The 25294-nt window shown below is 44.2% G+C and overlaps 1 protein-coding gene across 1 annotated transcript in view; it reads left to right on the top strand.

The window, feature by feature from the left end:
- Window positions 1-2023: 2023 nt before the first annotated feature.
- Window positions 2024-25294, top strand: part of WASF3 (WASP family member 3) — a 97356-nt gene continuing 74085 nt past the window's right edge. The window contains exon 1 of the mRNA XM_040340491.1: window positions 2024-2167. The gene's annotated coding sequence lies outside the window, so the exon portion shown is untranslated. The remainder of the gene's footprint in view (window positions 2168-25294) is intronic.

Genomic DNA, 25294 nt, shown 5'->3' with positions numbered 1-25294 from the left:
AGTCAGTGCGAATAATGCTCCTTCGTGGTCGATGGGAAGAATCCCCCTCTTATAGATAGTAAAAAGATCCAGAGGGAACTTATCTAGGAGGCAGACATTGTTCCTTGCTTTAGGAACCCCTACCAACCTGTGAAGGAACTTTAGGCCGGATTCACACCTATGCGAATTGAGTGAGGCTCAATTCGCATATGTGCGATGCATTCGCACTGCGCATTGCCGTTTTTTAGGCCTTGCGGTGCAGCTTAGGTGCGAATTCAGGCCCATTATCTTCTATGGGCATGCATCTGATTCACACGTGTTCATTTCTCTTCAGGATTTCCCTCATTCACCTCAATACACTTCCCCCCTCCCCCTCCCCTCTCCCAGGTCTCCAAATTCGCAGCTAAAATGGAGCTGATCTGCTGAACAGTTCTCTTATCTCTCTGCAGAGACAAGAGAGCTGAAATTTGCACCGCACAAGTCTGAATCCAGCCTAAATGTTCGATGGAACCCTGCTTGAATAAGGCTGCTGTGTATAAAAAGGTGGAGTATGAATGATGGACTATGAATGGTGGAGAATGAATGGTGGACTATGAATGGTGGAGAATGAATGGTGGAGTATGAATGGTGGAGTATGAATGGTGGAGTATGAATGATGGAGTATGAATGGTGGAGTATGAATGGTGGAGTATGAATGGTGGAGTATGAATGATGGAGTATGAATGGTGGAGTATGAATGGTGGAGTATGAATGATGGAGTATGAATGGTGGAGTATGAATGATGGAGTATGAATGGTGGAGAATGAATGGTGGAGTATGAATGGTGGAGTATGAATGGTGGAGTATGAATGATGGAGTATGAATGGTGGAGTATGAATGGTGGAGTATGAATGGTGGAGTATGAATGGTGGAGTATGAATGATGGAGTATGAATGGTGGAGTATGAATGGTGGAGTATGAATGGTGGAGTATGAATGGTGGAGAATGAATGGTGGAGTATGAATGATGGAGTATGAATGGTGGAGTATGAATGGTGGAGTATGAATGGTGGAGTATGAATGATGGAGTATGAATGGTGGAGTATGAATGGTGGAGAATGAATGATGGAGTATGAATGGTGGAGTATGAATGATGGAGTATTAATGATGGAGTATGGTGGAGTATGAATGATGGAGTATGAATGGTGCAGTATGAATGATGGAGTATGAATGGTGGAGTATGAATGGTGGAGTATGAATGGTGGAGTATGAATGGTGGAGTATGAATGGTGGAGTATGAATGGTGGAGTATGAATGATGGAGTATGAATGGTGGAGTATGAATGGTGGAGTATGAATGGTGGAGAATGAATGATGGAGTTTGGAGGTGGAGTATGAATGGTGGAGTATGAATGGTGGACTATGAATGGTCTAGTATGAATGATGGAGTTTGGAGGTGGAGTATGAATGATGGAGTATGAATGGTGGAGTTTGGAGGTGGAGTATGAATGGTGGAGTATGAATGATGGACTATGAATGATGGACTATGAATGGTGGAGAATGAATGATGGAGTTTGGAGGTGGAGAATGAATGATGGAGTATGGAGGTGGAGTATGGCTGAGTATGAATGAATAATAAAGTGTGCATGATGGAAAGTAAGTGATGGAGTGTGAATGATGAATAATGGAGTGTGAATGATGGAAAAAAGTAACTGATGGAGTGTGAATGTTGTAGAGTAAGTAATGAGGTGTGAGTGATGAAGTATGAATGAGGTGTGAATGTTGAGGTGTGAATGTTGGAATGTGAACATTCACTCCCATCATTCGCTCTCCATCATCTCTCAGCAGAAATGGACCAAAACCGCTAATCCTCCTCGTACACAATATTGATTCTACGTCTCTTGCATCGTAGCCATCCTATTGGCTGACAGGCGTTCTTCTCTTCTTTCCATTGGCTCCCACAAACATCAATCAATCTCAGCTAGCGGGCGTGTCTCTGTGTGTGGCCTCCTCGCTTTCTAATTGGCCGGCATGCAGGCGGCGTCACCGATGTAGTGTGAACTCCGCCCCGGCATCCTTGTGTGTGTGGTCAGTGAGCCGTGCGGAGGACAGTGATGGAGAAGGGGATTACCGGGGGGGCGAGTACAGCCGACCGACACAGGGACCGCTGACCTTCCCGGGAGACGGAGGAGCGAGGAGCCGGACAGCACGGTGCGTCTTCTTATGTCTTCTCCTTCATTGGGGTCCCCGGAGTGTGAGGGAAGGGGGCTCCTCTATTACTATACATGGGGGGGATGGGGGTTACCAGGGGTGGCTCCAACCGTCCAATCTGCATGCAGTCTTCTCACCATCATCCCCCATCTCACCCTCATCTCACCCATACTTATCACTTCTACTGGATTCATCTACTCACACTGCAATCATCTACTTACATTGTACCCTATAGTTACATTGTATTATTTAGTTACATTGTATCCTTTAGTTACATTGTATCATCTACTTACATTGTACTCATTTAGTTACATTGTATTGTTTAGTTACATTGTATCCTTTAGTTACATTGTATCCATATACTTACATTGTACCCATCTAGTGTCATTGTACCCATCTAGTGACATTGTACCCATCTAGTGTCATTGTACCCATCTAGTGACATTGTACCCATCTAGTTACATTGTACCCATCTAGTTACATTGTACCCATCTAGTTACATTGTACCCATCTAGTTACATTGTACCCATCTAGTTACATTGTACCCATCTAGTGTCATTGTACCCATCTAGTGTCATTGTACCCATCTAGTGACATTGTACCCATCTAGTGTCATTGTACCCATCTAGTGACATTGTACCCATCTAGTTACATTGTACCCATCTAGTTACATTGTACCCATCTAGTTACATTGTACCCATCTAGTTACATTGCACCCATCTAGTTACATTGTACCCATCTAGTGACATTGTACCCATCTAGTGACATTGTACCCATCTAGTTACATTGCACCCATCTAGTGGCATTGTACCCATCTAGTGTCATTGTACCCATCTAGTTACATTGTATCCATCTAGTGTCATTGTACCCATCTAGTTACGCTGTATCCATCTAGTTACATTGTACCCATCTAGTTACATTGTATCCATCTAGTTACATTGTATCCATCTAGTGACATTGTACCCATCTAGTTACATTGCACCCATCTAGTTACATTGTATCCATCTAGTGTCTTTGTACCCATCTAGTGTCATTGTACCCATCTAGTTACATTGTATCATCTAGTTACATTGTATTATTTAGTTACATTGTACCCATCTAGTTACATTGTACCCATCTAGTGTCATTGTACCCATCTAGTGTCATTGTACCCATCTAGTGTCATTGTACCCATCTAGTTACATTGTACCCATCTAGTTACATTGTACCCATCTAGTTACATTGCACCCATCTAGTTACATTGTATCATCTAGTTACATTGTATTATTTAGTTACATTGTATCCTTTAGTTACGCTGTACCCATCTAGTTACATTGTACCCATCTAGTTACGCTGTATCCATCTAGTTACATTGTACCCATCTAGTTACATTGCACCCATCTAGTTACATTGTATCCATCTAGTTACATTGCACCCATCTAGTTACATTGTATCATCTAGTTACATTGTATTATTTAGTTACATTGTATCCTTTAGTTACGCTGTACCCATCTAGTTACATTGTATCATCTAGTTACATTGTATTATTTAGTTACATTGTATCCTTTAGTTACGCTGTACCCATCTAGTTACGCTGTATCCATCTAGTTACATTGTACCCATCTAGTTACATTGTATCATCTAGTTACATTGTATCCATCTAGTTACATTGTACCCATCTAGTTACATTGTACCCATCTAGTTACATTGTATCCATCTAGTTGAGGGAATGATTCCAGATGTTAGATTCCTCGGACTCCTAGCAATCAGTTGGCGATTTGTTTCATTCTCAGCTGTTGGTATTTGTTATTAGAAACTTGGATTAAAAATGGAAGCATCCATCCTGTCCTGGGAGAAGGGCCTGTATTGGCGTGCATACACCACCCAATCTGATTGTACAATCGTCTGCCTACATACAAACTGTATAGGTGTGTCTTCTATTACATAGCGTTGGTCAGATTGTACAATCAGATTGTATAGTGGGTGGGCAGTGGTTGGCCGGGCTGACACTATGCTCCTCTCCATTGCTGATTCCAGTGTGGGAATGTGTTGCCTTGATTTGCTCTTCCTAGAGAAAACATTGTTGGGACACCCGGACATTTATTGTGTGAAATGGGGTGCAGCTCTGCCTAGGAACCAATCAGCTTCCAGGTTTTTTAGTCAAAGCTTATTAATAGAACAAGAGAAGTCAGAAGCCCCACTCTCCAGTTTTAGTAAATCCGCTCCTTTGTCGCTTCTATTTGCCCTCCATTGGCGTTCCACCCCCATAAACAATCACGTGTCAGTCCTTAGATGTGGCGGCTGCATTCCTTTTCTTTCTTTAACCTCTTCAGCTCCCCTTTCATGACCGGGACATTTTTTGCTATTTGGCACTTCGTTGCCTTAACTGACAATTGCGCGGTCATGCAGCGCTGTACCCAGGTGAGATTTAGATCATTTTTCACACAAATAGAGCTTTTTTGGTGTTTTTTGATCACCTCTGGGTTTTTTTTTTCCGATATAAACAAAAAAAGCCAGAAAATGAAAAAACAATGTATAATTTTTACTTTCTGCTATAAAACACATCCAATAAAAAATTTAAAAAATAATTTTTTTTCCGCCAAGTTTGGCCAATATGTATTCTGCTACACATTTTTTGGCCTACAAACTACGGGAAGTACTAGAACTTTTATTTTTTTATTTTTATACTACTAATGGCGATGATCAGCGACTTATAAGAGACTGTGATATTGCCGAGCAATTGCTCATCTCTCGGCTGCCCCCGCCGCCATCCTTGGTGAGGAAATCAGGAAGTGAAGCGTTGCGGCTTTACTGCCAGTTCCCTACTGCGCATGCGCAAGCCGCGTGGCACTCCCTCACTGGTCCCCGCTGTCTCCTGGGACCTGTGTGTTTCCCAGAAGACAGCGGGGGGGTGACGCGTAGGGGCGTGACTCCCGTGGGAGTCTATTCCCGGAAGTGGGTGCAAATGCCAGTAATACACAGGAATCTGCACCCCCTCCCCCTGAATGGTGCCAAATTTGACACCGGGGGGGGGGGGGGTTCCAAAAAGCGGAGGTTCACTTTTTGTGTGGACCTCGGCTTTAAAATCACTGGCCCGGATTCAGATAGATTCGTCTATCTATCTGCGGGCGTAACATATCTCAGATACGTTACGCCGCTCTAACTTTGGGCGCAAGTTCCGTATGCAGAAAGAAATTGCGCCCTTAGTTACAGCGGCGTAACGTATGTGAGGCGGCGTAAGCCCGCCTAATTCAATTGGGGATGTTGTGGGCGTGTTTTATTCAAATTTAAGATGACCCCGCGTATTTTAAATTTTTTGTGAACGGCGCATGCGCCGTCCGTGAAATATCCCAGTGTGCATTGCTTCAAAGTACGCCGCAAGGACGTATTGGATTCGACGTGAACGTAAATGACGTCCAGCCCTATTTGCGAACGACTTACGCAAACAACGTAAAATTTTCAAAACTCGGCACGGGAACGATGGCCATACTTAACATAGGATACGCCTCATATAGCAGGGGTAACTATATGCCGAAAAAAGCCTAACGTAAACGACGTAAAAAAATGCGCCGGTTTCTGAATCGGCGTAAATACCTAATTAGCATATTCCTCGCGTAACTATACGGAAGCGCCACCTAGCGGCCATCGTAAATATGCAGCCTAAGATACGACGGTGTAAGACACTTACGCCGGTCGGATCTTAGGGAAATCTATGCGTAATTGATTCTATGAATCAGGCGCATAGATACGACGGCCCGCACTCAGAGATACGACGCCGTATCTCCTATCTGAATCCGGGCCAATATTTTTTTCTAGAAAATGACTTGGAACCCCCAAGCATTATTTATATTTTAGCAGAGACCCTAGGGAATAAAATGGCAATTGCTGCAATATTTTTTGTCACACTGTATTTGCCCAGCGTTCTTTCAAATGCAATTTTTTGGAAAAAATGCACTTCAATGAATAAAAAAAAAAAAAACTAAACAGTAAAGTTAGCCCAATTTTTTTTGTTTTAATGTGAAAGATGATGTTATGCCGCGAGAATCGTGATCTATCTTCTAAGCCCAAAAAATCGTGATTCTCATTTTAGCCAGAATCGTGCAGCTCTAGTGGGAGGCCAGAGGGGAGATTTGGGGTCTTATAGACCCCAACTCTCTCCATAAAGAGGACCTGTCATGGCCCATGCTATCACAAGTTGATCCTATGATTAAGCGACGTAGGGCTGTCGCGATACGCGTGAGGAGGACACAGAGGGCTTGCTGGTGAAGTCACTTGCTTTGCGGCCGCAGAGCGGTGACACTCGATTGTACACACGCTGTTTAACACAGCAATGTTTGTGAGTGTATTCGTTTTTCTTTATTAAACTGATATCCTGTGGTTTTATGCTATGGAGGCATTCCTGTGTTTCTTTTTGAGAGCCTGAATGGGGAGGAGTGTGAGCCGTCTTTGGATCCTGGATTTTATCTATGTGACTGCAGAGCAGCTCCTGTTACAGGCTTGGTAAAAGCCTCAAGAAGGTAAGAGGCTGGTAAAAATAATCCCCACACTGAGGAAAATCGGGCTGGTTTGATTCACAGACATATGAGCACAATGTAACAAGTCTTCATTGAATGAGCACAATGTAACAAGTCTTCACTGAATTAACCACTGATCATCTGAATTGTTGAATGGAGCACAGATGCACTTTGCACTTTGGACTTTATTTTTAATATTTCATTATCACTTGATTGTGCACTGGATATAGTTTTATTCACTATCACTAATCCTGCAGTGATATTGTACTATCTGTTTTTGGACTATTATTTATGATTTTTTTATTTTTTTATTTTATATTTTATTTTATTTTTTATTTTATTATTATATTATTATATCTTTTTCATTGCACAGAAAAACAACAGTTTTATGATTGAACCGTTTAGGTTTGTAGGACACTTGCATTTTTGGACTTCTTTTCAGTTGTTGCTTTTTCCTGCATGTGTTTGCTAATTAGTAATTAACCACTACTTTCCAGGAGAGCTGGAGCTTTCATTCACTGCTATTATTGTTTTAATTATTAGCACTTTGCACTTGTTTTTCATCAAGCACTTTAAGGATTTATGACACATATTTTTAAAAAAAAGGATTATTATCCCATGTACACTGTGCGGCCAGTCAGGCACTTTTATCCATTGGATTTCATTATTTATTCACTCGCAGTTCCTTCCACATCTAATTATTGATGTTGGATGGTATTCTTTGGGCATAGACCTCGAGTGTTACACATTTTTACCCCAGTAGAGGACGGACTCACTCTCATACTTTAGGAATCATTGTTTAGAATATTTTATTGTTTTAAATTATTGTCGGTTTTTAGTATTTGCAAGCGCCACTACATCCCCCTGTCTATCATATGCTGTCAGTGCGTGAGCACTATTAGTTGTGGCTGCTGCTTGATTGTAACTTTTAATTTATTTGTACCACTATATATATTTTTTCCCGGGTTAGGCTGGTTTGCGCATTAGTTCCCCCCCTTGTTTTCTATCACAAGGGATGTTGTTCATCCCTTGTGATAGCAATAAAGTTAGTACAAAAAAAGGAAAAAGTATTTTTGTATGAAAATAAACTAATAAATAATAATACTTTTATTTTTAAAGCGCCCCGTCCCACCGTGCTTATGCGTAAATGCGAATGCATACGTTGCTCCCGCACGCATATGTAAACAGCGATCAAATCAATCACACGTGCGGTATTGTAGTGAACATCAGAGCGAGAGCAATAATTCCAGCACCAGACCTCCTGTGCAACTCTAAACTGGTAACCTGTAAAGGCATTTAAAGCATCGCCTATGGAGAATTTTAAGCACCGTAGTTTGCCGACATTCCCCGGGCACATGCAGTTTTAAAGCGTGACATGTTAGGCATCTACTCAGCGTTCAATCATCTTTCACATTAAAAAAAATGGGGCTGACTTTAGTGGGGGTTTTTTAATTCATGAAAGTGTCTTTTTTTCCCCCCAAAAAAAACCACTGCACAAATTCCATGTGACATAAAAATTGCAACACCCACCATTTTATTCTATAGGGTCTCTGCTAAAATATATATATAATGTTTTTACATGCTGGAGCAAAGTGTCAGAAATGGCTCAGATGGCAAGTGGTAAACCAGCCACTGATAGAAGTCACAAGACTGCTATATACTGCTGATAAGAAAAGGTATTTAGTAGGGATGCACCAATAGATCGGTGCCGATACCTATCGGCCGAAAACAGCTGTTTTGGCGACATGCCAAAACAGCTTTAAAATGGGCATCGGGTGCAAATGGTCGCTGGGCTGTCACGGCTCCGTCCTCTGCACGAGCCAATGAGTGTCACTGCCTCCTGAGTCCTCTTGACTCGATCGGCTATTCAAAAATGGCGCCGGGTGGCGCCATTACGTATCTGCTGATGCGCCGCCCTGCCGAGCGGATACAAGCTTTCCCGAGCCCGGCCGGCTTCGGGCTCGGGAAGATCGTATCCGCTCAGCCGGGCGGCGCATAAGCAGATACGTAATGGCGCCACCCGGTGCCATTTTTGAATAGCCGATCGAGTCAGGAGGACTCAGGAGGGACACTTTGGCAGTGACACTCGTTGGCTCGTGCAATGCACTCGCCATAGGCAGAGGACGGAGCAGTGACAGTCCAGTCCAGCAGAGCCCAGCACAGCACAGAGCCCAGCACAGCACAGAGCCCAGCAGCACAGATCCCAGCAGCACAGAGCCCAGCCATGTCCAGCACAGCCCAGCTTTAAGGTAAAAAGAAGCTGGTGGTGGCAGTAGGTGATGGTGGCAGGAGGTGGTGGGGGCATGAGGTGATGGTGGAAGAAGGTAATGGTGGCAGGAGGTGGGTGCGGTAATGCTGGCAGAATGTGATGGTGGCAAAAGCCGATTGTGGCAGGAGGTGGGGGTGGTGGGTGCAGGAGGTGATGGCGGCAGGAGCTGATGGTGGCAGGAGGTGATGGTGGCAGGTGGTGGGGGTGGTGTTTTAACATACAACTATTAAAAAAAAATAAAGTCATTTTCGGTTTCGACCTGACATTTTTTTTTATTTCGGTTTCGTTTCGGTCCTGAAATTTCCATTTCGGTGCACCTCTAGTATTTAGCAGTCTATATTTACTAAAATAGTTGTAGTTCCATGTTCTGTGTACTGTGGGAGACCAGATTTAGGGAATGCAGGTTCCTGGGTTTAGTAATACTTTAATCATTTATAAGCAGTTACAGCAAAAGTTCTGTTTTCCTTTAGGGATAATGGTTTTACATAAATAGATACATTCTGATCATTGTAAGCACCCCTGTCAGTGGTAACAAAAGCTTGGTCTGTGAAAGGAAGTGGAAGAAGAAATAACAGCAGCAGGATGAACATGTTGCACAATAACCCTCCAGGGGGGATTGCGCTGGTAATGCTGGTGACAGACCGCATCTCATGTCGTCTTTGATTTTCCTTTAGTACAACTTTGAACTCTGACAGCCAGAGCTTTTTTTCTCAGAAAATAGGTGCAGGAACTCAACCATGACCTGTTCAGATTTCACAAACAGTAGAAGGGTCTTAAAGGGGCATTAAATACCAGAATTGCATTCTATACAGAGTGCAGAGCTGTCACTGTATACACAGAAACCGGACTTCTGTGTTTACAAGTGATTGTGGTGAGCAGGCACCAAAGGGTCTGAGCCAGAGGTGGTGGAACTGAGTTCCCCCAAGTTCCCCCTGAAATAAAGCCCTGCTGACAGCCAATGAAAAATCACGTTCCAGACAGTTGTTAAGGTTACTGTACACCATATCACTTTATGTTGTTAAAGGTCCACAGTTCATTGTATATTACCAGGATGTGTTATGTGGGGGGAGGGGTGGATTCCTCACTTTTTATACTGTGGATCACCTCATATTATGATAAACATAACATAACATATGATAAACATGTCCACGCTAGATATGTAAATAACCTGTCACTCAAAGCAAGGAGAGAGGAATGGACTTTTTATTTAGACAGGTTTTATCTGGAAGTCTGTTAATTTTCACTGAACAATAAAAGAGGATTGCTCAGAGCTGGATTAACTCTGTGTGGCAAGACTGGGCACAGATGATAGGAAATCTTATACTCTACATTGTGACATCAGCCCCCCAGTCCCCCAGTTTACCTGGATGCTGTCACCCTCTGTCTGGGAATGAGCACACCATCTCTAGCTGGTGTCCTGTGTCCTGATTGGATAGATTGATAGCAGCGCAGCCATTGGCTCCCGCTGCTGTCAATCAAATCCAACAATGTGGCGCCGGGGGGCAGGGCCGAGTCCTGCATTCTGCGTGAATGGACTCAGATGCGGGACTCGGGAGCACGCCTGCATGGGTGTCCACCATGGAAAGCGCTTCTCCAACGTGGACACTCGATGCGTGTAGGAGCCACCAGCGCCGCTGAGGGACCCCAGAAGAGGAGGTTCGGGACCATTCTGTGCAAAACGAACTGCACAGTGGAGGTAAGTATATGTTTGTTATTTAAAAAAAAAACGAGGGTTTACAACCCCTAAACATGAAAGACAAAACATGTGTGTATAGATATAAAAAAACATTATAAATAAATGTTTTCCCCTTTGAATAAATGATCACATTCCCTCTGTTCTCAGCTGCATAAGGAGCTCAGAGAGCTGGGGAAGGAGAAACAGCAGCACTCTGGTCTTCCCGTTGCATGGCTGTGCAGTGGAGTCAGGACAAGTCTGATCATTGGAGCACGCTGTGCTCTCCTGCTTAGTGTGGTCAGTTTTTAATAGGTAAGCAGAGGGATTGGCAGGAACACCTGGGATTTCACATAAAGGAAGCAATACAAACAGAACTGGACACTTACAAGTACATGGTGCCGCAGGCACATGTCAGGAATATGATATGTTGGGTTTACATATTCTTTAACTAACTTTGATCCATCCCAGAAGCCGTATAGAAAGAAAGGGAAGAAGAGTGGGGATTACAAATCCCTGGCCCGCTAATCACGCATGGAGGTAAGTGCAGCTGGGACCAGCGGAGGGTCTATTCACCTCTTCATTTTTTCTGAAAAGGTGAAGTTGCCCTTTAAATCTGATGTAAACCCAATCACTGCCTTATCGGAGCTGGAAAAGATAACACAAGATTTAGAAGTGTGTCTGTGGGAATGTTTGACCATTCTTCCAGAAGTGCATTCATGGATGAGTGAGTTTGGGATGTAGAAACTTGACTTGCCTGCACAGAGTCCTGACCTCAACCTGATAGAAAACCTTTGGGATGAATTAGAGCGGAGACTGTGAGCCAGGCCTTCTCATCCACATCAGTGCCTGACCTCACAATTGCGCTTCGGGAAGAATGGTCAAACATTCCCATAGACACACTCCTAAACCTTGTGGACAGCCTTCCCAGAAGAGGTGAAGCTGTTCTAGCTGCAAAGGGTGTGCCAACTCAATATTGAACCTTACGCACTGGGATGTAGAGCTACACGATTAATAGTTAAAGCGGAGTTCCGGCCACAATTTCACTTTTTAAATAAAAAATACCCCTGTAATACACAAGCTTAATGTATTCTAGTAAAGTTAGTCTGTAAACTAAGGTCCGTTTTGTTAGGTTGTTACAGCATTTAGACACTTTATAAAATAGAAATTGACTGAGGCCATCTTAAGTGTGGGCATCATGAAGCCAGACTGTATGACTTCCTGGATTTCAGCCTTGCAGATCTCGCACATGCTCAGTGCTGCACAAACAGTGTAATAGGTTTCAGATCAGGTTTCAGCACCTGTACTGTCCAAGTCACATGATTCTTCGAGACTGGGGAATGCACAGACCCCTGGAAAGTTACACCCACTACATTCCCAGGAGTCTGTGCGGTGTAGGTTAGGAAGCTTAAGCACCTAGGTGCAGGAAGTGGGAAGATTAACTATTCTGCCTAGCAACAACACTTTGAAGGCATCTAAAAAAATATTTTTTTTTCTTAAAGGACTAATGACATTTTTTTAAAACTACTGATGTAATGTTATATTTATGGGTGGAACTCCACTTTAAGAATAGTTATCGCGATTTTTTCTCTGTTGCGATCTTGACAAAGTATTTCCTTATTCTTTCTATGCAGAGAATTCTCTCTGTTCTGCTGAAGCCACAGCAGTCAAAAGAAAGGAAGAAAAAATCCGGGCAGTTTGCCGAGTATCACAAAATTCTTTAGCAGTGGAACTAAGTCTAAACATTGTAACAATCTGTCCTTTAGATCAAAGAAATTTACTTTGTTGTGTAAATTAGGAGTTTAACCACTTAAACACTAAGGCCCCGTACACACGATAGAATCCATCCGCAGATAAATCCCAGCAAATGGGTTTCAGCGGATAGATCCTATGGTGTGTACACTCCAGCGGATCTTTTTCCGCAGATATATCTCCCCTGGGATGGATTCCAGCAGATCGAATATTCGCTGACATGCTAAACATATCTATCTGCTGGAGTCCATCCCAACGGATGGATCCGCTGGTCTGTACAGACTCACCGAATCCATCCGTCCGAAGGGATCCCCCGCATGCGTCGTAATGATTTGACGCATGCGTGGAATTCCTTATATGACAGCGTCGCGCGCGTCGCGCACGTCGCCGCGTCATAATCGCGGCGACGGCGCGACACGTCATCGCAAGAGGATGTACACACCATCGCATGATAATCCGCCGAAATCCACGAGAGGATTTATCTGCGGAAACGGTCCGCTGGACCGTATTCGCGGATAAATTCTATCGTGTGTATGGGGCCTAAGGCCCAGATTCACAAAGGACTTACGATGGCGTATCTCCAGGTACGCCGTCGTAAGTCTGAATGTGAGGCGTCGTATCTCGGCGCCTGATTCAAAGAATCAGATACGCCAGAATTTGTCTAAGATACGACTGACGTAAGTCTCTTTTGCCGTTGTATCTTAGGTGCATATTTCCGCTGGCCGCTAGGTGGCGCTTCCAATGATTTCCGCGTCGAATATGCAAATAAGCTAGATACGCCGATTCACGAACGTACTTGCGCCCGGCGTATTAAAATACGCTGTTTACGTAAGGCGTCCGACCGGCGTAACTTTACCCCTCATAAAGCAGGGGTAAGTCATGTTAGGTATGGACGTCGGAAACGTTGGAACAGCGCCGTATTTTACGTCGTTTGCGTAAGTCGTCCGTGAATGGGGATGGGCGTAGGTTACGTTCACGTCGACTAAACATTGAGCCGGCGTAAATTAGGGAGAAAATTTGACGTGATACTGAGCATGCGCGCGCATGCACCGTTCGTTAGGTGCGTCATTTACGTGGGGTCACGATTCATTACCATACAACACGCCCCCTACCAGCCTAGTTTGAATTAGGCGGGCTTACGCCGGCCCATTTACGCTACGGCGCCGTAACTTAGGGCGCAAGTTCTTTGTGAATACTGTACTTGCCTCTCTAAGTACAGGATACGCTAGGATACGCTACGCCCGCACAAATATACGCCATCCTACGTGAATCTGGCCCTAAACCTTTTTCTGACATTTGTTGGTTTGAAGTTAAAATCATATTTTTTTGCTAGAAAATTTCTTAGAACTTCAAACATTATATATATTTTTTAGTAGAGACCCTAGAGACTAAAATTGTGGTTGTTGCAAAATTTTATGTCACTATATTTGCGCAGTGGTCTTTCAAATGCAATTTCTTGGGGGGGAAAAAAAATTACTTTAATGAATAAAAAAAAAAAACTAACCACTAAAGTTAGCCCAATTTTTTTTTGTATAATGTGAAAGATTTTACGCCGCGAGAATCATGATCCTTATTCTAATCGTGATTCTCATTTTGGCCAGAATCGTGCAGCTCTACTTGGATGCCATTAAAGTTAATGGCCCAGATTCACAGAGAGCAAGGCGCACATTACGCCGCCGTAGAGCAAACACCGTACGCCACGCCAACGTAGCGCGGAGAGGCAAGCATTGCATTCAGCAAGCCAGTGCTCCCAACGCTGGGAGCGTTGGGTTTCGAAGGCGCACGCCGGCTTAGGTGGAAGTGGGCGTGACCCCATGCAAATGATGAGCCGAGCGCCAGACAGGTACGTATACACGAACTGCGCATGTGCCGTGACGTGGACGCATGCACAGCACCCCCCTGCGCCTGCTCACAACCACGCTGGCACAACTGCCTAAGCTACGCCGGATCACCGCGTACGCCGTGAACATAACGTACGCCCAGCCAGAAACACGTCCAACGCACAATACGCTGGCTTGTGTTCCCTGGTGCAGACCTGTGCTATGTCTGTTGCCAGGTTGCACCTCATTTATGGGGAATAACTTTACGCCAGACGTACAACTTACGCGCATTTAGCGTAGCATGTGCCGGGCACACGCACGTTCGTGAATCGGCGTATTTCCCTCATTTGCATGTTTGAATGGCTAATCAATGGGAGCAGCACCATGCGCCCAGCCCATATGTGCGCCCACCCTACGCCGGCGTGTGCAAGCTACGTCGGCGGGGTGTAGCCTGTTTTTAGGCGCATGTTGGTTCGTGGGTCTGCCGCACACATACGCCGGCGCACATTTGCACTTACGTCGACGTAACGTGTTATACGTCGGCGTAAGTGCTTTGTGAATCTGGGCCAATGTGCGTGTAAAGGCAGATATCCCAATACTTTTGACACTATAGTGTATGTTAGCAAAAAAATAAAAACTCAGTGGGGATTAAATATCACCAAGTGAAAGCTCTATCTGTCTCAATAATGATAAAAATGTAATATGTGTTGCATGACTGAGTAATTGTCATTCAAAGCGCGACAGCGCTTGAAGCTGAAAATTGGCCTGGGCAGGAAGGAGATGAAAGTGCCTGATATTGAAGTGGTTAAGTAATACCTGGTCATCCTACCATGATGGTCCTTGTTCAGGCATTTCCTGTTATATGGTGACAGCTGATGTGCCCCTGCATTGTCGCATTGTCACATTGCACAGGCATGGTATGGCGTTGTCACTAGTGATGAGCTTGTGTGTGTTTACATCAGGGGTCTTAAACTGGCGGCCCTCCAGCTGTTGCGAAACTCCCATCATGCCTCTGCCTGTAGGAGTCATACTTTTAACTGTCAGCCTTGCAATGACTTATGGGACTTGTCGTTTCACAACAGCTGGAGGGCCACCAGTTTGAGACCCCTGGTTTAGACCAAGATCTGATCCCACGTGTGCAAGTCCGCCAGGAAGCTGTCACCTGTACAATCATTTGTGGGTGGGACATTTCCTGCCCAGCAGCCACATGTATACCGATGCCCCGTACACACGAGCGGTTTTCCTGTCGGAAAAAAAAAAAGCAATGGTTTTCCCAACGGAATTCCTCTCAAGCCTGCCTTGCATACACACGGTTACACAAAAGTACGGTGAGCTTTTGACTGCCAAGAACGCGGTGACGTAAAAGACTACAATGAGCCGACAAAATGAAGTTCTATGCTTCCGAGCATGCGTCAAATTGTTTCCGAGCATGCATGTTTTTTTTCCCGTCGGAAAAGCATACAGACGAACGGTTTTCCCGCTAGGATTTTTCTTGACGGGAAAAAAGAGATCTTGCTCTCTTTTTTTTTTCCGGCAGTTTTCCTGTGGGAAAAAGTCCGGCCGGGATTCCCGACGAAAAGCTGTCATCTGACTTTTTCCAATGGGAAAACTGGTCGTGTGTACGGGGCATCACTCCCATATGTGCAGCCCCAGGGCAGGGTTTGCCCCAGCCGCAGAACCTTGGGCTGTACAGATGACAGCTTCTGGTGGGCGTGCACACATTGGTTCGGATCCTGGTCTGAGCATGCCCAAGTGCATCACTAGTTGTCACCATCGCTGGAGTGCTTATAGACAGGAAGTGGAGGCAGGGCCGGGACAAGAGGTGGGCAGGAGGGACGGCTGCCCCTGGAGCAATGGTTTATTGCATGGATGGGAAGCACCCTGACCTTAACCTTAAGGGAAAGGGGGGGCGCAGTTGGGCATCATTGCCCTGGGCGCTCGATGACCTTGTCCCGACACTGAGTGGAGGCAAAGAGGCTGCTGGGATGCAACAAAAGATGCACATTAGTGAAGCCAATATTTTTTTTTTTGTTTTTAACATGGCAATTTATCATCTACAATTCTTTATCCAACTATATTTGATTTTGTTTAACATTTTCAACTGTGATTTAAATGTCAGGATTCAGTTGCATGCATTGGGGCTTTTTTGCACTAAAAACTCCTCTTTAGTTGTGGGCAGCTCATGGTTATAAAATCTGATGCCATTTTATATCATTTTATGAAATAAGCCCCACATCTCTAAATGAATGGTGGGGTGTTTATAGAGGACTGTGCAGAGAATAGGACTCTGGAGCGCATTGTTACACTTCTTCAGTCTAATGAGGTGTGAATAACAATGTGATGTGATGACTGTGTGCTAAGATTCGGAGAGATCCGGCTGGCCGGGGTTCATGTTTCCCCAGTGTGTCCTCAGGAATTCCCCCCCCCCCCCATGCTTCCAGGCACTGGCTATGTTTAGAGCTAGTAGCTCTTGCTAGCTGACCAGCTGTCCTAGAGGTCTGTTCCTGATGACACGCTGAGTCCTGGATGCATGTCCTCCACGTGACTTATTTGTAAATGAGCAGGAGGCCAATGCCAAGCTGCCTTCCTTTGTCATCTGGCTTCACATTTGTCCAGCACACGGCCGGTTAATACAAGGGGGGTGGGGGTGGAAGGCTAGACAGGGCAGCAAGGGTTGCATGGGATTGTGGGAAGTCTGGCATAGAAAGGGTTCTGCATGACTTCATGTGTGCAGGCAAATTGCGAAGCAAGCTGAAATCCTTTTAAGCGTATGGATGTGGTGGAGCAGGTGCCGCGTGCGGTTTAGGCATTGATCCCTCCCACCGAGTATCATCGCCGCCGCAGCCTCAGAAGTCTGGGGAATTGAGAACTGAGCACTACAGATAAATATGCCAATTTGCGACTTCGCGTCACGATGCACAAATCAGCGCTCGCCATAAATATTTCATAGTGAAACCATTACATCTGCGCTTCTAAGTGCCTGGTGTAAAGAAGTAATGGGAGATTGTTTATAATGTAGATGTTAAAGTTGGAAGAGTTTGATCGTAGCAAGGCCTATACAAATAGCAGACAAAAGAAACGTCTGGATGTTAGAAAACAACTCGAGGCTGGTGAACGCGGCCTTCGGAGATCACACAACATTCGAGAAAGACACCGCTCCATCTAAAAAGTCTATCTCAAACTTTTTACCGTCAAAGAATCCTTGAAAAAGTTTTCAAAGCCAACTTTGAATGGGTCATATTGAGTTGTACTACCACCCACCAAATGTGATATGCATGTGTACAGCCTGCTTTTACCGCCCCCTGTCCACCCGTGTGAATGAGTCCATAGAGTGTTTGAAAAAATTGGGTGTACTCAAAGCGGCTATTCACCCTGAAAATGAAAAAATAAAAGTCAGCAGCTACAAATACTGTAGCTGCTGACTTTTAATAATCGGCGACTTACCTGTCCAGGGTTCCAACGCTGTCCTCGCCCAAGCCGGCTCTTGGGCTGTCTTCGGGTCCAATCGTTGGCATGTTAACTTCAGGAATGCTGCACGTTATAGAGGTCGACCAATATGTTTTTTTCACTGGCCGATGCCGATATTTAGAAATTGCGGTGACCGATGGCCGATATATGATGCCGATTTATTTATTTTTTTGGCCGATATGTTAGGCTGATTTTTTTTCCCTTCATCTCATAAAATCTAACAGTTGGACCCCTTTCACACTGGGGTGTCTTTCAGGCGCTTTTGGGCTAAAAATAGCGCCTGTAAAGTGCCTGCAAAACGGCTTCCCTGCAGTCTCAGTGTGAACGCCCGAGTGCTTTCACACTGAGGCAGTGCGCTGGCAAGACGTGTATACCGCTCGTCCACCACTCCTGCCCATTGAAATGTATGGGCACTGCTGCCGAAGCCCTTGAAAAAGCGCTTCTGCAGCGGTGGTACACAGCGCATTTAACCTCTTCATTGGCCCCTAGTTGGGTTATATGCTTCCTGCAAGCATCCGAATAGCGCCGCTAAAATGATGGTAAAGCGCCGCTAAAAGTAGTGGTGTTTTACCGTCAATGCCTATCCGCTCCAGTGTGAAAGCAGCGGAGTTCCGCCAAAAAAAATAAAATAAAAGTCAGCAGCTACAAATACTGCAGCTGCTGACTTTTAATATTAGGACACTTACCTGTCCTGGAGTCCTGAAAAAAAAAAAAAAACGGGCTAACTTTACTGTTTCGTTTTTTTATTTTTTATTCATTAATGTGTATTTTTTCCCCAAAAATTGCGTTTGAGAGACCGCTGCGCAAATACTGTGTGACATAAAATATTGCAACAACCGCTATTTTATTCCCTAGGGTCTCTGCTAAAAAATATATATATAATGTTTGGGGGTTCTAAGTGATTTTCTAGCAGAAAATACAGGATTTTTTCTTGTAAGCAACAAGTGTCAGAAATGGTAGAGGAGAGGGGGGAAGTGACGGACAAGCGGAATTTCCCTTCTGGGTGAAGTTCCATTTTAAAGCGGAAGTAAACCCATCCATAAAACCATTTCATTTCCAGCACGTGCCGGAAATGTAACACTCCAATTGGTTGCGCTCTCAACCAAACTGTCAAACCATCCAATGGCTGGTGTCTAAACTGATCACATGTGCTGCATCATGGCATTTGTAGATTAAAAGATGGCGGCTTCCTTGGCTGAAAACAATAGGAGGGCTTACTTTCACTTTAAGTGCTTCCGCACCATCCCTCGTATACCGTATTTTTCGCTCCATAAGACGCACCTAGGTTTTAGAGGAGGAAAACAAGAAAAAATATATTCTGAAACCAAATGGTGTACTAAAATATTTACCAGTGCCCATGAAATGCAGCCTGACCTGTGCCAAATAATTGCAGCCTTACAAGTCCCATAAAATGCAGCCTGACTTGTGCCCATTAAATGCAGCCCGACTTGTGCCCATTAAATGCAGCCCGACTTGTGCCTAATAAATGCAGCCCGACTTGTGCCCATTAAATGCAGCCTGACTTGTGCCCATTAAATGCAGCCTGACTTGTGCCTAATAAATGCAGCCTGACTTGTGCCCATTAAATGCAGCCTGACTTGTGCCCATTAAATGCAGCCTGACTTGTGCCCATTAAATGCAGCCTGACTTGTGCCTAATAAATCCAGCCTGACTTGTGCCCATTAAATGCAGCCTAACTTGCAGCCTTACCTGTGTCCATTAAATGCAGCCTGTTCTTTGCCTGGTGACTGGCGAGAATGTCATCACAGTCGCCTGTCCACCTGTCACTCAGAAGACAGAGCAGCCCGAGCGGCAGTACTCCTTTTGGCCGCTGGGGCTGCTCTGTTTTATTTCTTCTTTGAGTGACATAAGATCGTCCGGCGCTCGAGGGAGACGACCGCCCTGTATTGTGAGATGGCGGTGGCGACAACGGGCGGGGGGCTGTTAGTATTCGCTCCATAAGACGCACAGGCATTTCTCCCCATTTTTGTAAAAAAAAGTGCGTCTTATGGAGCGAAAAATACAGTATTTTACTGCGGCAGAGTGGCCCGGCTGCGCAAAATCACATACCTGTACAGGTTTTAGTGCATGCGGTTTTTGGAGGCGTTCGCACGCTGTCAGAGCGCCGCTCTCGCTGTGATTGAGCGCAGCGGGAGCCAATTAGGAGTGCAATTCCCCAGAGAGACAAGGCCCTTGTAGACATCGCTGGATTGAGTGGGGGCTCAGTTAAGTATTAGGGGGGCTGCTGCCCACAGAAGTCTTTTTTTACCTTTATGCATAGAATGCATGAAGGTAAAAACCTTGTGCCTACCTTGCTACTTTAATCCGGGCAACCTTCCTCTTATGGTTAGAATCTAAAAGCAAAGTTTCAGTGGGCAGCCAGGTGGGCGAAGTGATTATTATTATTATTATTATTACAGGTACTACCAAGATGAAAGTGACAGCATTTCAACCTGAAAGCTGCGTTCCTCATATCGGCTTTTTTCATATTTGACTGAAATGGTAATTGTATGCCTAACTGCAAAAATCCTTAGCAGCAGAATTGAAATGCCGCACGCTGACCAGATCAAAGTGAGCATTGCTTGGCAGAAATCTGGAGCTTATTATAGCTATTCTAAAATTCCAGCTTCTTGTATTTTTTTAAAACTAGCCTTATAAATTATTACTTTTTTTTTTTTTTAAACTGGGTAGGTATTGTAGAGCTTCTACTTTTGTTTGAATCCTGGAGGTTCCTTCCTTGTGATTTCCTGCAGACTTTTGAATCTTAAAGCTGAACTTTAGGCAATCTGACAAACATATATTTTATTTATTATAGGTACTTCACCCTTTCACGCCTGAGCTTATTTCTGACATTTGTTGCTTACAAGTTAAAATCTGTGTTTTTCTTTCTAGAAAATTACTCAGAACCCCCATACATTGTGTATATTTTTTTTTAGAAAAGACCCTAGGGAATACAATGGTGATCGTTGCAATATTTTATGTCACACGATATTTGTGCAGCGTTTTTTTTTTAAACAAATTTTTGGGGGGAAAAATACACTTTTACAAAAATATGTGTATATATATATATATATATATATATATATATATATATATATATATATATATATATATATATATATATATATATATATAATATATACAGTATCTCACAAAAGTGAGTACACCCCGCACATTCTTGTAAATATTTTATTATATCCCTTCATATGACAACACTGAAGAAATGACACTTTGCTATAATGTAAAGTAGTGAGTGTACAGCTTGTATAACCGTGTAAATTTGCTGTCCCCTCAAAATAACTCAACACACAGCCTTTACTGTCTAAACCCCTGGCAACAAAAGTGAGTACACCCCTAAGTGAAAATGTCCAAATTGGGCCCAAAGTGTCAATATTTTGCGTGGCCACCATTATTTTCTAGCACTGCCTTAACCCTCTTGGGTATGGAGTTCATCAAAGCTTTACAGATTGCCACTGGAGTCCTCTTCCACTCCCCCATGACGGAGCTGGTGGATGTTAGAGACCTTGCGCTCCTCCACCTTCCATTTAAGGATGCCCCACAGATGCTCAATAGGGTTTAGGTCTGGAGAAATGCTTGGCCAGTCCATCACCTTTACCCTCAGCTTCTTTAGCAAGGCAGTGGTCGTCTTGGAGGTGTGTTTGGGGTCGTTATTATGTTGGAATACTGCCCTGCGGCCCAGTCTCTGAAGGGAGGGGATCATGCTCTGCTTCAGTATGTCACAGTACATGTTGGCATTCATGGTTCCCTCAATGAACTGTAGTTCCCCAGTGCCAGCAGCACTCATGCAGCCCCAGACCATGACACTCCCACCACCATCCTTGACTGTAGGCAAGACACACTTGTTTTTATTCTCCTCACCTGGTTGCTGCCACACACACTTGACGCCATTCGAACCAAATAAATTTGGACTCATCAGACAACAGGACATGGTTCCAGTAATCCATGTCTTTAGTCTGCTTGTCTTCAGCAAACAGTTTGTGGGCTTTCTTGTGCATCATCTTTAGAAGAGGCTTCCTTTTGGGATGACAGCCATGCAGACCAATTTGATGCAGTGTGCGGCGTATGGTCTGAGCACTGACAGGCTGACCCCTCCCCCCACCCCTTTAACCTCTGCAATGCTCGCTGCACTCATACGTCTATTTCCCAAAAACAATCTCTGGATATGACGCTGAGCATGTGCACTCAACTTCTTTGGTCGACTATGGCAAGGCCTGTTCTGAGTGGAACCTGTCCTGGTAAACCGCTGTATGGTCTTGGCCACCATGCTGGATCTCAGTTTCAGGGTCTTGGCAATCTCATTATAGCCTAGGCCATCTTTATGTAGAGCAACAATTCTTTTTTTCAGATCCTTTAGAGAGTTCTTTGCCATGAGGTGTCATGTTGAACTTCTAGTGACCAGTATGAGAGAGTGAGAGCGATAACACCAAATTTAAAACACCTGCTCCCCATTCACACCTGAGACCTTGTAACACTAACGAGTCACATGACACCGGGGAGGGAAAATGGCTAATTGGGCCTAATTTGGACAATTTCACTTAGGGGTTTACTCACTTTTGTTGGCAGCGGTTTAGAAATGAATGGCTGTGTGTTGAGTTATTTGGAGGGGACAGCAAATTTACACTGTTATACAAGCTGTACACTCACTACTTTACATTGTAGCAAAGTGTCATTTTTTCAGTGTTGTCGCATGAAATCATAAAATAAACTATTTACAAAAATGTGAGGGGTGTCACACTCACTTTTATGAGATACTGTGTATATATACAATATGTGAAAATAAATGTAAATATGATTTTTATAAATGCCCATCTATATCTGACCAATAATGGAAACTTTAAAGAACATGTTTGTTTTTATTGTACTGACAAAGTATGTTTTTATATCTGGAAGTTTCCATGTTTTTGAGGTTGTGCGGTGCACACAATTAACTGTTTATTGTTCTAACCTTTTACCCAGCAGGGTGTCCTTTTAGAACAATTCATATGTCATTTGTTTTGCATTGAAGGATGTAGGATGGTTTTCCAGATTCTGACAGTGTAATGCCGCGTACACACCATCACTTTATGTAAAAAACAACGTTTTTGAAACTTCAATTTTCAAAGACGACGTTGCCTACACATCATCGTTTTTTCACAATGCTCTAGCAAAGCGAGGTTACGTTCACCACTTTTTTCCATTGAAGCTCGCTTCATAACTAGCTTCTGGGCATGCGCGGGTGTAAAAACGTTGTTTTAAGCGTCGTTTTTTGCTACACACGGTCAATTTCTGTGAAGTAAAAAACGACGTTTTGAAAAACGACACATAAAATTGAAGCATGCTTAAATTTTTTTTGTCGTTTTTTCACAAGACATAAAACAACGTTTTCCCCCACACACGGTCATTTAAAGTGATGTTTTTAAAAACTTCGTTTTTTTTTCATCACATAAAGTGATGGTGTGTACGCGGCATGAGAGTCTCAGCTGTTTGTGGCAAACCAGTAAAGAGTTCCTCCCTTTTCCGAAAAAAGCTGTGATTGATTTTTAAATTGTAAGACTTCCGGATGGCTCATGAATTATTTTTCACTGTGGTTGTAAATAATTCAGTGTTTGTAGCAATTTCAGTATTTCAAACCATACACTCTCTTGAAGTGAGGATTAAAGTGAACCTTTCGTTACTGGGAGGAAAAAATCCCCTTTAGGTCAGCCATGTACATTGTAATGATTTTAGCAATATTCATGTTGTATCCTTACCTGCCAATGCTGTAGATATTGAGATAGGTCATTGCTAGGTATTTTTAGCATGGGTGCTTAGTGATTCTGATATTACTACACTGTACTTACATAATTCATCCCATTGGGGTTAAAAAATAAAAAAAATGCTGTTCCTTTTTAGGCCTCATGCACACTGGGCATTTAGCTCTGGTGCATGAGGCTCTGGAATTTAGCTGTGGCTGGATGGCACAGGCAAACAATCCTGCCCCACTGCCTGCAGCCTGTCAAACTCAGAGTCTGACAGCTGCTGTGCCAGGATGGGGCTGTGTGGTTCTTAGCAGTGTACATACCACTAGGTACACCGCCCAGCCCCTCTATAACCCGCAGCTAAACACTGGAGTCTTATGCATCGGGGGCAGTGGCGGCTGGTGCTCAATATTTTAGGGGGTGGAAAACAAACTCCCCCTCACTCGCATGGGTAAGGGCAGATGATTAATGTAGCAATTACTTCCTGGAATCTATCTGCCCTTAGCTCAGACATGCAGGCAGGAGTAAGTCCCCCCTCCCCCCACCAGATAAAAGAGAAAACAATAGCTCATGAAGACTCCTGAGATATATGACATCCTTTGGGCATAGGCCGGAAACCAAGAAGTAAGACCCCTTTCACACTGAAGGCGCTCTTCAGGTGTTTAAAAAAAATAGCACATGAAAATTGCTTTCACACTGGGGCGGTGCGCTTGCAGGATGGGAAAAAAGTTCTGCAAGCAGCGTCTTTGGGGCAGTGCGGGAGTGGTGTATACACGGCTCTTAAACCGCCCCCTGCCTTTGAAATCAATGGACAGCGCTACCAAAGCGCCTACAAAGCGATTAGGCCGCAGTGCTTTTTGGGCGCTATTAACCCTTCCCTCAGCCGCTAGTGGGGGTTAAAAGCGCACCGCTAGTGGCCCCGAAAGCTAAAACTAGCCAATCTTCGCCAATTTTTGGGCAGACCAGACCCTTACCCGAACATACAGCCTAGCAGGTCAGGAAAGGGGGTGGGGATGAGCGAGCGCCCCCCACTCCTGAACCGTACCAGGCCACATGCCCTTAACATGGGGGGGGGGGTGCTTTGGGGGCAGGGGGGCTTTGCACCCCCCCACCCCAAAGCATCTTGTCCCCATGCAGGTTTGAATACAAGAAAGGGCTGGGACAGCCGCACTCCAAAAAAACTTCTCCTTTTATTAAAAATAGATCACAAAATACATGCCACGGCCAAAAACAGAACAAAAAAGCTCACGCGTTTCGCACTGTATCTCAGTGCTTATTCATAGCTATGAATAAGCACTGAGATACAGTGCGAAACGCGTCAGCTTTTTTGTTCTGTTTTTGGCCGTGGCATGTATTTTATGATCTATTTTTAATAAAAGGAGAAGTTTTTTTGGAGTGCGGCTGTCCCAGCCCTTTCTTGTATTCAAACCTGCATCCTGATTGCATTGCCTGCACCCTAGGTTCGGACCATAGGAACTTGATTATCTGGTTCTCTTTGAGCGGTTACGCTTTCTCCATCTTGTCCCCATGTTGATGAGTGAGTCATGGGTTATGTCTTGTTTTTGATTATTTAGTGTTTGATTACTGATCTAAAGATACATAAAATGAGCAGGATTGATAGTGAACAAAACATATGTTATAATTTGACTATTCCAATAAAGCTATTTCCTGACACATTTGTTTTCCTTCATTTGTATTGGGCCCCTTTTACACAGGCTTTCCGATCAGCTCCACCTGTCAGTTTTTCAGGCGGACCTGATCGACGCTTCATTCCCCTTTATGTCAGTGGTGACATGTCCACTGACATCCGCCGATATCCAATCCGATCCTGTCCGTGAAATCCAGACGGATTGAGACACTATTTTCTATCTCTCTGGCGGATCAAATGAAAACGGAGTGCTGGTCCATTTTCTTC

Source organism: Rana temporaria, chromosome 2, assembly GCF_905171775.1.
Source record: "Rana temporaria chromosome 2, aRanTem1.1, whole genome shotgun sequence".
Taxonomy (NCBI): Eukaryota; Metazoa; Chordata; class Amphibia; order Anura; family Ranidae; genus Rana; species Rana temporaria.
Note: the sequence above shows the minus strand (reverse complement) of the source record. Positions and strands in the feature narration are given on the sequence as shown.